The following is a 16,194-nucleotide window of genomic DNA, read 5'->3' as shown; positions in this document are numbered from 1 at the left end:
AACCCCTTGAGATGGATATACAGCATGGGACATGACTGTACGGCAGACAGGTATGGGATATTGTTGCTTTTTTATTTTGGATTTTTTTTTTTTACAGGAGAACGAGGGCTTCGCTTGAAGATGAGTGCAATAAAGATGTTAAACCTGTGTCTCATTAAAATACTTTATTCTTAATGTGTGTATTTTTAACCCTTTCATACTACTGGCTTAATAACAGATAGATAGGTGTCTTATTGACACCTCTCCATTAACCAGGCTTAATGTCACCTTACAATAGCAAGGTGACATTAACCCCTTTTTACCCAATATGCCAATGCTTAGTGCCTTTTCTGGGTGGCTGAGGGCAGATGTTTTTAACCAAGGAGGGCTATTAACCATGGTCCCTCTAGTGTATTAATATCTGCCCTCAGTCACTGGCTTTCCCTCTCTGGCAGAGAAAATTGCGCGGGAGCCCAAACCAGGTTTTTTTTTCTTCTGTGAATTAATCCTTTAATTTAACACCTTCAGCTCCCAAATTTTACACATGCTAACATTAGTGAAGGATATAAAAAAATATAATGGATATGAAATGGTTTACTGTATGTAAACCATGACTCATATCCTGTCGGGTTCTGCAATGATTTTACAGAACCCGACAATTGAATTATTGGCTATTCTGCTAACTAACTCTATAAAAAAAAAAAAAGTCAATGACCTATATCTTCTACCTATACATACGTGTCAATGACATATATTCTACCTATACTATGTGTATAAATTTATTTTATCTAGTCTGACCTGTCAGTGTGTTTTACTGTACACCGCACTGAATTGCCGGCTTTTCTAAAGGACACCGGTGCATATTTCTCACAAGGTGACTTTTTTTCCCCCCCCCCCCTCTTCTTTGTGCACTCACACTTTTGTTTAGGGAGATTGGTTGGAGATGTCTGTGAACAGCAATTTTTAAGTTTTGCCACAGATTCTCAATCGGATTTAGGCCTGGACTGTGACTGGGCTGTTCACGCACGAGGACAGATTCTCCCAACTGAGCTGTGGATCTCTGCATCTCCTCAAGAGTGACAATGGACCTCTTGGCTGCACCTATAATCATTGCTTGCGATGTCAGAATAGGTAAATGGCCATGTCCTATTAGGTTTGCACTTGTCACAGTCCTTCCATTTTTGGACGATGGATTGAACAACGCGCCGTGAGATGTCCTGAGCTTCGATTTTTTATTTTTTTTATTTTTTTTGCTAACCCAACCTTGCTGTACTTTTCTCTACAACTTTATCCCTGACCGGTCTGGTGGGCTCCTTGGTTTTCTTGATGCTGTTTGATCCCCAATGTTCTCAAACAAACCTCTGAGGCCTTCACAGAACAGCTGTAGTTATACTGAGAAGAAATTAACATATGGGTGGGCTCAATTTGCTAAATAAAATACTAAGCGGCTAAACTCCTCTAGAATTCACATAATTAGTAATGTCAGACTACAGGGGCCAGAACACAAATGCACCTCACAATTTTCAGACTTATATTTTTAAAATACCAGAACAAATACGTGCTGATTTGTGTTGGTATATCCCAGAAAATTCCAATAAAATTAAGTGTGCTGCTGTACTGTGGAAAAGTTCACGGGCCTGAGGTTCCTCACCCCTGCAGTTTTCTGGCACCTTTATCTCAAAGAAATGCAATAAATTTGTCGGTTCCCCAATACAGAAATAGGCTGGGTTCAGATGGTCGCTGGAAAATTGCATACAGTCTGTGTGCAGCTCCATGTTCTCGTCTGCATGGGTGCAGGATCTGCCTTCTTTTATTCGGACTCCCATGACAGCACTACGAGAGAGGGGATCCGCCCTTCAGGAACAGGAAACCTACAGAGATACAAAAGGGCGGCACCTCTCCCTATGCATCAGTTGGTTTCCTGTTCCTGGAGGGACAGGATCCTACAGATGAAATTCTCCGTAGTGGATCCCAGGCCGGCCGGCCGAATCTGGTAGCGGGGGGGGTCTCCTACCTCGGCCGGTGCGGATGTCCCTGGAGGCGCCACGGTGGTCCTGGCTGGACTGCACGTCGGTGGCGTATGGGAGCAGGGTCCGGAGGATTGCCTGATCTCCATTCTATGCCGGCGTTGGTAAGTATATGCCCCCCTTGGTTCTTGCAGCGATGCGGCGGTGCAGTGGTGGAGTGGGGTAGCGGTGACGGGAAAGCGGCGCCGACCGGAGCGCTGTCGCACATCTCCGGCGTCCTGCACCGCTCTCAGGAGCGTTTCCGGAATGCTGTGACGCCGGGGGCGGAGTCGGCAGGCGCTTCCGGGTTACTGGATGGCTGCGCATGCGCAGTCTATCCAAGATGGCGGCGCCCATCGATCCTGGACACCGGATTCCCCACTAACTACCGCTGACCTCCCAGCTGCGGTCTGGTCAGCAGAAACCAATGGGATGACGCCAGGCAGTCTGCTGACCGGAACCCAGGGGGATTTAAGCAGGTGTCGGATTTAGAGCCCTGCTTTTGGTCACACTTCCATCATGGAGAGTGGTGGTGAGCAGCCTCAGCTACTGGAGGTGCGACAGAAGCCCTTGGAGAAGGAGCATGTCAGGAGTGACCAGTCCAGCCGCAAAAGCTCGTCCAAGCAGGGATCGAGAGCTTCGACTGGGAAAGAACCCCCTCGTGTTCCGGTACCTTGATTTGGCGTACACTGGTAAGTGATCTACGTGAATGTTCACTCAGTGACGCGGGCCCCCTTATACTTTGTCATTCTAGGGGAAGAGAAGTGCAAAGACGAAACATAAGGAGTGCGCCCTGTGTGGAATCCCTTTACCAGATTCTTACCCTAAAAAATTATGTGCCCCCTGTATACAACAGACGGTGAGGTCTACAGGTGTGGTAGGGGTTAAGGGACATCAGGTCGGATAGATGGTATCACCTTATTGTCCTCCCCTAGGTAGCGGAAGAATCTGCAAATACGGCTAACTTAAAAGAGATGATCCGTATGGAAGTAAGGGAATCCCTGCGGTCTCTATCCCAGGCGGGAAGTTCAAAACCTAAAACTCCCTTAATCTCTGAATCTTCGGAGGAAGAAAAAGAGGAAGGTTCCTATGGCTCTATTCCCTCTTCCTCGTCATCGGAAGAGGACTCTGGCCGGTTTTGTCTACCGCTGGACCGAGTGGACAAACTAGTTAAATCGGTCAGGGGTACCATGGGCTTGGAAGAGCCTAAAACACAACCTTCCAGGCAGGAAATAATGTTCAGCGGATTAGACCATAAGAAGCGCAGATCCTTTCCGGTGATAGATAAAGTTCAAGATTTAATTCTCCGTGAGTGGAAGAAACCGGAGAAAAAAGGCTCGTTACCACCAGCTTTAAAACGCAGGTATCCCTTTGAGGATGCAGCCGTTGATACCTGGGACAAGGCCCCTAAGCTAGATGCGGCGGTGGCGAAAGCGTCCAAAAAAGCCTCATTACCCTTTGAGGATATGGGGACCCTTAAAGATCCGCTTGATAGGAAGGCAGACACCTTCCTTAAAGGTACCTGGGAGATGGCGGCCGGATCTCTGAGACCAGCGGTGGCCGCAACGTGTACAGGCAGATCCTTAATGGTCTGGCTGGATCAGTTAGAGTCACAACTTAAGGAAGGTGCATCCAGGAATACAATCCTGAATGCGCTCCCAGTGATTCAAGATGCTGCGGCCTTCCTGTCGGACGCTTCACTGGATTCCGTCAAAATGGCGGCCAGAGCAGCAGGTCTTTCCAACGCGGCTCGTAGAGCCTTATGGTTAAAATGTTGGTCTGGTGACATCCAATCAAGATCCAAGCTCTGCGCTATCCCATGTAAAGGGGAATATCTCTTCGGACCAACTCTGGATGACTTGCTTGAAAAAGCAGGTGATGATAAGAAGAAGTTCCCTAATCTGCCATCAGCATCTTACCGTCGCCCCTTCAACAGAAGGAGGTTTGGTCGCGGAAGGAAACGCGCGTCCTCACCCTCGAGAGATAATTTCAGATGGGAGGATAGACGCAAGAGAGGTACGGGCTATATGTTCCGCCGTTCCTCAAAAGAACGTAAAAAGTCAGACCAATGACTAGCAATCCCTGTGGGAGGGAGATTGGCAGCCTTCTCTTCCGCATGGTCTGACATCACTAATAGTGACTGGGTCCGAGGCATTATATCAGACTGGAGTTTGACCATTGGCCTCGGGATAAGTTCAAATTAACCCCCTTACGTTCCTCCTCTATTGAACAAACGGCTTTGGAAGCTGAAGTCACCAATTTATGTCTTAAAAAGGTGCTGATTGAGATCCCAGATTCAGAAAGAGGAAGAGGGTTCTACTCTCCTCTATTTCTGATTCAAAAACCAGATAAGTCATTTAGGACCATCATTAATCTTAAATCTCTAAATGAATTCCTGGTTAATAAAACCTTCAAAATGGAGTCTATCAGTACTACAATAAAGATGTTGTTCAAACACTGCTTTATGGTAGTTGTAGATCTTAAGGACGCATACTATCATGTTCCTATCCATGAGAACTTCCAGAGGTTCCTGAGGGTGGCGGTGTCTATAGAGGGAATTGTTCGTCATTTTCAATATCGAGCCCTTCCCTTCGGCATTTCTGCAGCTCCTAGGGTATTTACCAAGGTAGTCGCTGAGGTTATGGCATATTTGCGAGAATCCGATATCCTCATAATACCTTATCTGGATGATTTCCTTATTGTGGGGAATTCAGCAGGTCATTGCCTTTCACAAGCAAAGACAGCCATAGCCAAATTAGAACATCTGGGCTGGATTATAAATTATGACAAATCCTGTTTACAGCCCCTAAAAATTCAGAGATTCCTCGGACTGTTATTAAATTCAGAGACCCAACAATGCTGTCTGCCGCCTGATAAATTACTCCACATTCAACAACAGGTGTTGAAGGCGATTAATAAACCATCCATGACCCTTAGACAGGCTATGTCACTGTTAGGATCCCTAACTTCGTGCATTCCTGCCGTCCGTTGGGCCCAATTCCACACCAGACCTTTACAGTTTGAGGTTCTGGACAATGATAGAGCCTTACAGGGGTCCTTGCAGGGTCAGGTGACGTTAAATCCAGTAGTACTTACATCTCTCAGATGGTGGCTAGTGGAAGGCAATCTGTCGGCAGGAGTTCCCTGGGTGACACATGTGACTCGTGTAATAACAACTGACGCCAGCCCTACGGGATGGGGGGCGCACATGGATGACATCGTAGTTCAAGGGCTATGGGACCCTCAAACATCAGCTTCCTCCAATCAGAGAGAGCTAATGGCTATTGAACTAGCAGTTAAAAAACTCCTCGTGTATCTACAGGGTCACCATGTCAAGATCCTCTCCGACAACCAGGTGGCAGTAGCCTACGTAAACCACCAGGGTGGTACACACTCCGAATCTCTGATGGAAGTAGCAGACCGCCTTCTCCAGACAGCAGAGAGCAGTTTACTATCTTTAACTGCTCTACATTTAAAAGGGAAAGAAAACATAAAAGCGGACTTTCTAAGCCGCAACACCTTAAAACAAGGGGAATGGTCCCTGAACAGAGACATCTTCGGTCAAATCGTCCACATGTGGGGTCATCCAGACGTGGACCTGTTTGCCACCAGGGACAACAGAAAAACAAAAAAATTCTGTTCTCTGAATCCCAGGGAGAATCCGTTGGCAGTGGACGCCTTCCTGATCAAATGGGACTTCCGTTTGGCTTATGCGTTTCCCCCGCTGGGCCTATTACCTCTTGTGGTCAGGAAAATAAGGGAGGACCGAGCAAGGGTCATACTGGTCGCCCCTTTCTGGCCCAAGAGAGCTTGGTTCGCGTGGCTCAGGACCATGTCGGTGGAAGACCCCTGGGTACTTCCGGACATTCCCAATTTACTCCATCAAGGTCCGATCACCCATCCGCAGGTGAAGGGGCTCCATTTGACGGCATGGTGTTTGAGAGGTCATTATTAAAAAACAGAGGTTTTTCCCCAAACTTAATTGATACCCTTATGAAGAGTAGAAAAAATATAACAACAAAGATCTACTCTAGAACCTGGAGGAAGTTCTTGGCCTCTTCAGATTTCAGAATTGAAGAAGGGTTACCAATTAACCAAATTTTAGAATTCCTGCAGAAAGGGTTAGAGCTAAACCTATCCACAAGTACACTAAAAGTACAAGTCTCAGCCCTGGGGGCCCTGTTTTCTTGTAACGTTGCTAATAACTATTGGGTATCAAGGTTTATAAAAGCTTCTAGTAGAGCTAGACCTATACACAAGAACAGGTCGGTACCTTGGGATCTCAACCTAGTCCTGTCAGCCTTGACTAGAGAACCGTTTGAGCCCTTACATTCTGCTTCAATTAAATTATTGTCCCTCAAGACAGCGTTCTTGGTAGCGATAACATCTGCTCGTAGAGTAGGGGACATTCAAGCACTCTCTAGACTCTCCCCATATACAGAGTTTTTACAGGACAGAGTAGTCCTAAAACCGGACCCCGCCTATTTGCCAAAAGTCGCCTCACATTTTCACAGATCACAGGAGATAGTGTTACCATCATTTCTCCCTAACCCCTCTAACGCTAAAGAAGAACTACTCCATACATTAGATGTTAGGAGATGCCTGTTAGAATACATCACAGTCACTAACGCTTGGAAGAGAGAGGATGCGTTATTTTTATCCTTCCAAGGTCCTAGGAAAGGGCTTAGAGTTTCGAAGTTCACACTAGCGAAGTGGATTAGGGAGGCTATCTCTCTGGCTTATACTGCAGGTGGAGGTCCGGCTCCGCAGAATCTGAGGGCGCATTCCACCAGGGCCATGGCTACATCCTGGGCGGAAAGATCTGGAGTATCAATCGACCAGATATGTAAGGCAGCTACGTGGTCGTCCCCTTCCACCTTTTTCAAGCACTATCGGTTGGACTTGGGGTGCTCCTCTGATCTCACCTTCGGGTTAAGGGTGCTGCAAGCTATAGTCCCTCCCTAAGGTAGTTTTACATCTCTGTAATTCTCTCGTAGTGCTGTCATGGGAGTCCGAATAAAGCATTAAGCTACTTACAGGTAGCGGCGTTTTTCGGAGGCCCATGACAGCACCCTTAGTTCCCTCCCTATTCACGTGGGGGTTGCACTTCCTATAATGTATATAATGAGATATATATAGATCTCACGTGTGGTATTTGTATTGGATTAGTTTTGTATATAAACTGTATATAATATTTGTGTGCTACTAACCGCGGTAGTCCTCTCAGGCTCTAATATACAACTGATGCATAGGGAGAGGTGCCGCCCTTTTGTATCTCTGTAGGTTTCCTGTTCCTGAAGGGCGGATCCCCTCTCTCGTAGTTCTGTCATGGGCCTCCGAAAAACGCCGCTACCTGTAAGTAGCTTAATGCTTTTTATGCACTATTCTCCATAAAACAAACCAAAACTGTGAGTGTTGGGATTTCTTTCAATGATCCATATGGAAAATCATTCTATTTCATCAACAGATCATATTTTCAGGATTTCTTAGGTTTTGCACAGGTAATGGAATTCTCACCTGGACCATGTAATAAGGAAAGTCTGAAAACCTGATCTGTTGGTGGTTCTTGAGTTGAGGAATGCCACTCTATAAGATTAAGATCAGGGTGTCACTGGTTTACTGTGATAGAGAGGAGCCAGAAAACCGCAGTGTCTAATTTTTCCTTCTCCTCCACTGGTTAGAAACACTTCACCTTCATATTAAATGCAGGTTTCTTTTAGTAGTGCAGGAATCAGGGTACGTGTCCACCTTCAGGATGGCCGGCGGTTTGGACGGAGCGGCAAACCAGCTCCGCCCTAAGCCCCGCCCCCTTCTGTGACGCGATGATGCCGGATGTGTTCATTGCACACATCCGACATCATCGCACCCCACACATAGGGCCCTGTGATATTCCTTGCGGCGGCGCAGCGTCACCGCAAGGTATGCGGACATGCTGAGATCTAAAAAGACGTGCAGCATGTCCGGAATTGCAGGGCCGCCGGGTGCGTGTTACCACGCATAGTGGAGACGGGATTTCATAAAATCCCCTCCACTATGCTGTAACATCTGGACGCTGCGTGTTTGACGCCAAACACGCAGCGTTTCCTGAACGTGGAAACATACCCTCAATCTGCTCAGTTGTGAGCTCTTGGAAGCTTTCCTGCATTATGGCTCTCAACTGTTCACTGTTAACCACTCCTATATAATCTGGGCCCTGGCCAGCACTCATTGCCCCAGTTTGCTTATGTTGCATTGTTGGATATGGTGGATGTCTGAGAAGGTGTTCGGTGGGTTTATTTTGAGACTGTTGTTAGGTTTTGGGTGTGTGCTAATTCCCCTCTTTGTCCTACTTTGGTTTTACCCCATCCTCTACTCCCTGGCGTAACCTCTGCTGTTTGCATGATTAGCATTTTCCTTTATCCCTGTTTGTATTACCTTGTTAGTCTGGTTTATTATGGTATATTACAATGCTCCTCTTGCCTGGGTGGGGGAAGGGTACAGACTGAGGACTGATTGCAGAGCGAGGGCAAAGTGCGTCATGGTGTCTTCACCATCAGAAGTGATCCAGGGAACAGGGCGATTTAAGGCACCCCTAGCATTTTGGACAGCGAAGGAGCCCCTGGGACGCTGGAGTCATGACACTGGAGCTGGGAAGGGAAGTGAGGGAAAAACTCACTTTCATGTTCTTGGAACCAGTCCATTATGGTATGACCTCTCTGGTAATCCCGGTACCCATTCTAGTGCCTCTGAATGAGACAGTTGTTGTGTGGCAGTAGATTTGTTCCAGTGTGTCAGAATTCTTTTTGGCACTGTGAGTTAGGAGATGGAATACATTGCATTGTATACCAACGACTCAAATGTACTTTGCTGCCTTCTACTGGCCAATGAGTGTATATGAAAGTCAAGTGATTATTCTCCTCACAACAAGCTGCCATAGAAACTGCTGGGAGGAACCTCCCAGCTCAGGGCTCGCACGCTTCCTGAGGTAACTCCCAGTTCTGGGCGGTTCAAGATGCCTGAGAGAGCAAACCCTATTGCTCCCAGTGCATATTTTCCATGTGAGTCCACAGTGAGGGAACATTTTTCTCCTCATAATCTCCTCCGGAAAGGAGTGAAGCTTCTTCCAGCCAAGAGCGACAACTCTGCACATGTGCTCTCCTGCATACTGGTTATCCTGTTTGCTTCTAGCCAGGACCAGATCCACGTGTCTGCCACGCCACTGACTTTGCTTTACCTATCCCCTTGCGAAAGGGAATGGAAGGCTCAAAACTGTGGCTCTCCGTGGAAACAATGTGCGAAGGTCCCTCCATCAGTGTAATATTTCTTGGACTGCGCAAAGCATTTCCTCTAATAGCAAGTGAAAAGTACTCTGCCCCAGCCGCCCTGAGAGGCCATAACCTTGCTTGTCTCATGAGGAGAGAACCATTACTTTCATATGCACAATATACTGTGAACTTTGCCTTTTAAGGGAGACTGTGCCCCGTTACCTCTTTCAGTAAAATTATCATATTTACAAATTTACCTGCGAGTCTGTCTGCATGAGATTGGACAAACACCACGGGTGCTCTAAAGCCTGCACCCAGATACCACCCGGCTCATTAGTGCATTCCTGCTACCGAGAGTCCAATACTTAACCAGCAATTCTGCATCTTCTTTCTTCTCTAGGGAACTATAGTGTTAGTATGGCTGGTACTTACCACCTTTCTTTTTCTGGTGCTCTGGAACTCCCTGCCCGGGGAACTCTCTTTGTTCTGTGTAACCTATACTGTCCCATTGCGTTAACTTTTATGAGTTGCAAACTTTGGGCCATACTGCTAGGTGTCCTCTTCCGGGAATTCACTCTGTCACTTTCCTCGTTTTTGCTCTTTGTCATGCTATCTTTTTCTCGGTCTCCTCTCACAACTAGGGGACATTCACAAACTGTGCCACTGCTACCACTGGACTTCAGGTCCTCTTACTATGCACGTGGTTGGTCATAAGAATTAGGCGGGGACATTCACAAACTGTGCCACTGCTACCACTGGACTTCAGGTCCTCTTACTATGCACGTGGTTGGTCATAAGAATTAGGTGGGGACATTCACAAACTGTGCCACTGCTACCACTGGACTTCAGGTCCTCCTACTATGCACGTGGTTGGTCATAAGAATTAGGCGGGGACATTCACAAACTGTGCCACTGCTACCACTGGGTTTCAGGTCCTCTTACTATGCATGTAGTTGGTCATAAGAATTAGGCAAGCCCTACAATATTGTCCACAGGTATGAGTGGAGCCAGGATGGGCAACAAAAACTTTCCTCGATCATTACTATTACTTTATTTACTTCATCCTCCGGTATCAGAAGAGTCATAATGTGCAAAGCAAACTTAACCCTATTATTCTGCTTCCACAAGCCTGGTTCATCCATCCACAGGTATTAAAGGAGCCAGGGAGCATTAAAAGGACCTTACCCATACCAATACTCCACATCCACCAATCCAAAAAGAAGGGGTATTGTATCTGCAGGTATCAGTGGACCCAAGGTTTGTCAAGAAAACATTCCCCCCTACCATTTCTCCACCTCCTCCAGTCAGAACTGTTCATATCTGATAGGAAGGATTCATACATACATGCTGCTTCTACGAAATTCTTATTCTCTTATCCGCATGGTATAGCAAAAATCGGGATTTTTATGACCAGGCAATGATTTACATTCCTTTTTTACTTTTGCTCTTTTATCCACTGGTGTCTAACCCTTCTGGAATTTGTCATCTGCCATTACAGTCCATCCGTGCTACAGAATGTTGAGTTGTGCATTCAGACACGTTAGTTGGATATGGCCTTTATATTCAGTTGCAGTCTTCTTAACTGTACTCCTCCTGCACGTTCATAAGAATGGAGCGCCCCCAGATGCAGGGCAATGGGGTACTCGGTACCGGGTCCCTCTGTCAGGATTCTGGGGATGTCACGGTGGCCCGACCCGGTCCGTGGCCCTGCTAAGGGGCGTCCAATTAAAGGTGTAGGTGGCGGTGGTTTAGGTCGCGGTAAATAACGAGGACACAAGGTTGCAGTCTCTTTACCTTTTACTGTAGACTTCGGCATCCACAATCCAGAGCACTGCTAACAGGGCTTGCTGAGACCGGCCGGTCCGAAGGCACATCCAGAGTTCCCTTTGCAGGTGGAAATCAGTAGCCTACCTACTAGCGCCTGTGTGTTGTAGTACTTCCCTGCTGAGCACCACGGGATAGTCCTCACAACTCTTGAAATCTGTTTCTGATGTTCTCTCTCTCCGTCCCCCAGTTTGGATAGGACGCACCCGTATGATGGGGGTAGGCCTGGAGCTTTTTTATAGGGAGCCTAGAGACGCCCCTCTCCCACAATTTGCCTCCGTTGTCTGCTTAGGTGAAAAGGTGAGACAGCCAACCTAAAGTCAACTGCCCTGCCGTGATTGAAGTAAAGCATAGAGCCAGTACTCCCTCGGTGTTCCGGGCACCGGCTACTCGCCTCAGAAGGATGTTGCCACTTTCTTAGGGCACGACTCCTCCTGGTATTATCTCCTTTGTTGCTGTGATCTCGTTTCTCACTTCTCCACAATATACTTCGCTTCGTGTCCTTTCTTAAGATACCGCCGCAATGAAGTGCAGGCACGGCTCGGTCTCTTGCTAGGCCTCTGTCAGGATCCCACCCCTGACAGGGACCCCCTGAATCTTTCCCCGCAACACCCTCTCTCACTGGATGTTGCCTGGGCAAAACCCAGTCAGCTTTCTCTCTAACTTTCTATCCAACCCCCAGTTTTACCAGAGTGTGAGTGGCCTGGTAAATAGAACCTTTTGCTCCCCCTGGTGGCCGGAGTGTGAAGTGTAATGTGTGACTGTGATACCTGGTCAGGTGAACTCCTTTAGTGCCATCAGACGTACCATCACTCCCCTTAGCGGCAGAGCAACAATACTGCACGACCAGGACTCTGGGGCGCTGCAAGAACAAATTCTCATATCCTTCTCTGACCCCTTCCATCAGAATGATTCCTCAAATCCTACTCTGACCTCTTTCTTCAGGATGATTCCTCACATCTTTCTCTGATGCCTTTCATTAGTAGATTCCTCTTCATCATTTTTTCTACACCTTTTTATTAGAAAAATTCCTTACATCCTGCTTAGATCCTTTTCATCTCAATGATTCGTCACATCCTCCTCTGATCCCTTTCATCTGAACGATTCCTCCCATCCACATATTCTTTTTAATTGACCAGTTTCTTTTATGTTCTTTTCTCTGTCAGTTTTCCTCAAGTACGGTCAGTCTTGGGTAAACTCTTAACTTTCCTTGACCTTTGGTTGGCATGAGAAAACCCGACGAGGGTGGCAGCTTTGTCTTGAATCAATCCCTTGGCTTCTCCAGCTCCAATGCATTGAATAAAATTGATCTGAGTGCTGCATTTTCCTATTGTAATGTGACTTCAGACTGAAAATGATCCACAGAATAGCAATCACATGATTTTATTCTCCATTCTGGGGTCAGTTTACAATCCGAAAAGCTCCAATCGTGAAAGAACCAGTGCCACCAAAAGTGGCCATTTTGTCAAATTATGAACTGCTTTCATACCTGTACACTAGTAAGAAATATTATCCTCCAATTTTTTTTTTTTTTACATCATTTTATTTTAATTATTTTTCCATTATAGTTATTTTTATTACAAAAAGTAAAAATGAAATGAGATGATCAAATGTATTGTGCTCTAAAATATTTGCACTAAAATAATTTTCTGCGTCGCCAGCAGAAATAATTAAAGGCCGTGTTTACACAATGATGTGTTAAAAGCTGGGTAATAACTTTATTGCACGGCTTAGCTCTGGAATGTGTTGTCTTCCACTAATCCGACAGTATTTTTTGTCTACAATTTTCCATAATAATTTAAATAATAATTAAACATGGGCCGGCGGAATAAGGGTCCGCATAGCAACATTGTGACGGCAATTAGTGAATGTTTTGTTCCTTGATAAACAATTGAAGAGATAATTCCTGAATAGGTTTAGCTTTTATGGTCACGGACTGTAAACAGAGCAGCCGTCGGGGTGAGTTTTCTGTTGCGCCAAGTGCTGTGTTTTATAGAACTGTATACAGTAAGGTGAATGGCAACATCCATCACCGTCCAGCTTGTGCCGATAAAGAACATCACCAGTATTAAACACAGGCTTCTTTTGTATTTATTTAATGGCTAGCTTCGTATTGAAGGTAATTGCAGAAAGGCCAGGGACAGTCCTTTAAAAAAAAGATGTTGCCTCGAGATTGTATCTTTGGATTGGGGGGGGGGGATATATAATTTATTTTTATTCTAAATCTTTTTTATTTTTGGCTGTGTTTTGATGTGATATCCACATATAAACTTGAAAACTTGCAGTTTTCACACTGGATCCCAGAGCAGTCACAATGAGGTTGCGTTTCCTGCAGCTAACTTTTTTTTAGCTTTGCTGTGTAGACTTAGACGCAATGAGCAGAGTCATATCATTATCATTAAAAGGTGGGCTCTGTAAAATTTGAGGACCAAGATTAGATGTTCCATGGCTCCCTTCAGGAGACCTGTTGAGAGATAAAGAGTTCTTATTCCTATCCTAGGGTAAGGTTCTTCAACTCCTTGTCTAATAGGGAAATCTTTAGATTTTAGAGTCCTAATTATTTTACTATCTACTGGCTAACATGGCACAATAGATATATATCTTTCCTGTGTCTATCAGGGAGACATGAAGCGTCTAGGCCTTGCGGAATGGACACACAGAAGAGACCCTGTGAAAGAACAGAACATGGACCCTTTGCAGACCGATGGATCATCATAATGCACAATTCTACCTGCTTTGGAGGTGGTTGTGGCCCCCTTACCTCTTGGGCCCCTGAGCAGGTTGCACGAACAGGGCCGGCCCGAGAGATTACGGCGCCCTAGGCGAAACTATTTTGTTGCGCCCCTACTACTTTTAACATACCTCCAAACTTTTGAAGATGGGAAAGAGGGACAAAGTTTGCGTCACGCAAAGCGTGCCGCGGCCAAATTTTAGGCCACGCCTCTGACCACACCCATTCATAACTAGCCACACCCATATCCACATCCCAACCACACCCATTTAGCACTGCTGATCACACTGTTTCATAAAGAATAATTGTAAACAAAAAAATATGGCCACACAGTGCTCCATACTGTATAATGGCCACACATGATGCTCCATACTGTATATTGACTGCACATGATGCTCCATACTGTATAATGGCCACACATGATGCTCCACACTGTATATTGGCTGCACATGATACTCCGTACCGTATAATGGCCACACATAGCTACTCCTACACACGCGGCTGCACTCCGTACACACGCACTCCGCTCCATACACCTCGTACACATTTAGCTCCGCTCCATACACCTCATACACACATGGCTCCGCTCCATACACCTCATACACATTCAGCTCCGCTCCATACACCTTTTGCCTTTTGAAAAGATTTTTTTTAATTTTTTCTATTTTTTCTCTGGCGCCCCCTTAGGGTCGGCGCCTTAGGCAGCCGCCTAGTTCGCCTATACGTTCGGGCCGGCCCTGTGCACCAATGATATGTCTCCTCTGCCTAGAATGTATATGTCTTTCATACAGGGGCTTGGGGGACTTATCTCTCCGGAGTGTAGAAGGGTAGGTGAGGGGGTGAGAGTTTAAACCACAAATATTAATATGCATACTGGAATTCCACTTGCATAATGTAAGAATGTGAAATTCTGCTTCTGATCTCAATAAAAAAGGAGGTGGGTGAGATAATGTCAGCTGTGTTGTACTGCTGGAGACCTACTGTAGATCAGGTAAGATGCCAACACCAGACATTATACGCCGACCATCCGTAACATTAAAATAACTGACTGGTAAACTGAGTAGCAGTGATGATCTTGTGACTATCAGGAATGGAATATATTAGGCATCATGAGAATATTTAGAGTTTGCCCATTTTTTTTTCCTGCATCCAACACATCGACTTCAATTATTGGACCAGATTGTGATGGCTGAAGCAGCTGGAAAGTTTAGGTCTTGTAGCAGATGTTATGGGATATTCCCAGTATATGGAAGGTCCCCATTATACGGCAGGTTGTAAGCTTTTCCTGGTATATGGCAGTCATGTGGTGTGTCCCCGGTATAAGGCAGGTCTTGTGACGTAGCCCCGGTATACGGCAGGTCTCGTTGGGTGTTCAAGGTATACGCTAAGTTCTCAGTGTGCGTCATGTCTTGTGTTGTGTTCCTTGTGTATGCAGTCTTGGGTTGTGCACCCGGTATACTGTGAGACTTGTATTGTGTTCTTGATATAAGGCAGGTCTTGTGTGTTCCTAGTATATATTACATCTTGTGGGGTGTTCCCAGTATATGGCAGGTCTCGAGGAGTGTTCCCGGTATACAGCAGTCACGTGAGGTGTCCCTGATATACAGCAGGTCTTGTGTTCTGTTCCTTGTATATGGCATCCCGGTGTGCTCCCGGTATCCGACAGTCATGTGGGATGTCCCTGGGATACAGCAAGTCTTGGCTATTCCAGCTATATGGCAGGTCTTTTGGGGTGTTCCCTGTATTTGGCACAACTTGTGTGGTGTTCCCCTGTATAAGCTATAACTTGTGGGGTGTTCCCGTGTACGTCATTTCTTGTGTTCCTTATATAAGGAACTCCTTTGGTGTGCACCCAGTATACGTAAGATCTTTTGGACTGTTCCCAATATACAGTTGTTACATGGGTTGTCCCGGGAATAAGGTAGACCTTGTCTGTCATTTTTATATGGCAGGTCTTGTGGGGTATTCCTGGTTTTGCAATGTGTGAGGTTCACAAAGGGGTTTAGAAGAAGTGGAAGTAAGGCATATAAAGCAAGAAAGTGTAAGTAATGGTGCTCAGTAGTGTGAAGAAAACTGGTTCCTCCCACGTCACCAATCCGTGACGTAACTACACAGGCACAGCTCTCCGGCGCCCCCTTAGTCTCTCAGTTCAATAAGGGAACTGCACCTAGAGCAAATGGCTGCTGGGGAGACTGGCCTGTTACCCACGCTGGGTATTCTAAGATTCACAATCAGAATAAAAGGATCAGCCCAAAATTAATTTATGGTTTAATTGCCTTAAGGGCGCACTAGATAATTACAAGAAATATACAGTAAAAATATACCAAGAGTTACAGTCAGAGTAAAATATAACAATAATAGTACAAGGCTTAGAGGTATAAAGCTGGAGGTCAATTTACCAGGTTGAAGG

This window comes from Ranitomeya variabilis, chromosome 2 (assembly GCF_051348905.1).
Source record: "Ranitomeya variabilis isolate aRanVar5 chromosome 2, aRanVar5.hap1, whole genome shotgun sequence".
Lineage (NCBI taxonomy): Eukaryota > Metazoa > Chordata > Amphibia > Anura > Dendrobatidae > Ranitomeya > Ranitomeya variabilis.
Note: the sequence above shows the minus strand (reverse complement) of the source record.